The sequence below is a fragment of the Cynara cardunculus genome (assembly GCF_001531365.2).
Source record: "Cynara cardunculus var. scolymus isolate 2C chromosome LG 4, CcrdV1, whole genome shotgun sequence".
Lineage (NCBI taxonomy): Eukaryota > Viridiplantae > Streptophyta > Magnoliopsida > Asterales > Asteraceae > Cynara > Cynara cardunculus.
In genome coordinates, this window is record NC_037531.1 from 100,086 (window position 1) to 101,954 (window position 1,869).

Sequence of the window (1,869 nt, forward strand, 5' to 3'; positions counted from 1 at the left end):
GAGAGATTATTATAGAGGTTTACCTTGAAGAGAAAATGAAAATTTGTAACCAAATAGAGAGAAATAATGAAAGTTAAAAGAGTAATTATTATAGGGAATATGAATAGGTTGAAACAACCTAATTAAAAGGTCTTAAATGTGAATATTAAAAATCAAAAACAAATATTGAGGTAGGAAAAGCTTGAAAAAAGGAGAAAACAGATAAAACATTTTATTGTTTTGAGAAGAGGCCACATCATTACATGTGGTTTCTTCTTTAATATATATATAGATTACTAGGTTCGAACCTGTGTATTACACGGGTTATTTTACAAAAATTAAATGAAAATGATATGTATTTTATAAAAAAATTAATAATATGAGTAAATATGAGGAACTTGTCAAACAAACTTTATAACTGAACATAAATGAAACTAATGAAAGGTAAATAGGTAAAATATTAATATAATAAATTTAATTTTGGGGATAAAGTGTCATTTAAGAAGAGATTTCCTAATAGGCACTTGAGTGGAAATTGACCTGAAGGATCGAGAACTAAAACGGTTATTCATAAGCCTCTGGTTGGAAGACACGTGGTTTGACATGCTTTGCAGCACATGTTATTCAGAGTCACAAGTCTGAAGGATCCTTACGTAGACATAAGTTCTGCGTTGTAGATGCAGATCCTCTGTGTAGGTCTGCATGAAGCACAAAATCGAGGTTAGAGGCTATGCAGAGCCTGTATGAAGCTCTGTATGAAGCACGAAGTCAAGCTTAGAGGCTCTGCCTAGTACATGTAGAGACAGAGCTGTTACTGATGAGTTAAGTGTAGCATATACAAAGGATGTCCTGTATTTCGATTATCATAAAGACTTCTAAATGAAGATGAACAATGTGGACACAAGTCTGAAGTCCTATTATAGAGTTAATTTCTAAGGTTAGTTAAAGGTACAAGGCTGAATAAATCTTTCGTAGGCAGAGGCTCCGCGTTGTAGACGCAAAGCCGCTGTTTTGCTATGCATGAAGCACAGAATCAGGCATAGAGGCGTTGCGTAGTACCTGCAGTGCCTCTGTAAATCTCTATATGAACCACGGAGTGAGTCTCAGATACTCTTCGTAGTACAAACAGAGCCTCTCTGAAGCTCTGTATGAAGCACGGAGTGAGGCTCAGAGGAGCTACGTGGTACATGTAGAACCTTTATGGCCGGATAATTATAATGCAGAACATAAATGAAAAATGACTCTATAAGAAATTAATAATAATATGAGTAAATATGAGGAACTTCTAAAACAATGTATATAACAGAACATAAATGAAAGTAATGAAAGGTAAATAAGTAAAATATTTATATAATAAATTTATTTTTGGGGATAAAGGGTAATTTAAAAAGAGATTTCGTAATAGGCACTCGAGTGGAAATTGGCCCGAAGGGTCGACAACTAAAATAGTTATTCATAAGTCTGTGGGGGGAAGACACGTGTTTTGACATGCTTTGCATCTCACATTCTAAATAAATATTTATTTGAAAAAGGCAAGTCTGAAGTCTTTCTCCAGAATTGAAGTGAAGGTTATTCAGAGTCACAAGTTTGAAGGATCCTTTCGTAGACATAGGTTATGGGGTTGTAGATGCAGAGCCTCTGTGTCGGTCTGCATGAAGCACAGAATCAGGGTCTGAAGTTATGCAGAGCCTCCGTGAAGCTCTGTACGAAGCACGGGCTCATGCTCAAAGGCTCTGCCTAGTACATGTAGAGAGAGAGAGAGAGAGAGAGCTGTTACTGATGAGTTAAGGTTGGCATATGCAAAGGTGTTGATCCTCTCTCTCAGTGATTTGATGATAATCCATTTTTCCTTTCACGTTGTATTTGTGTTTCTGTATTTTCAGTTCCAGC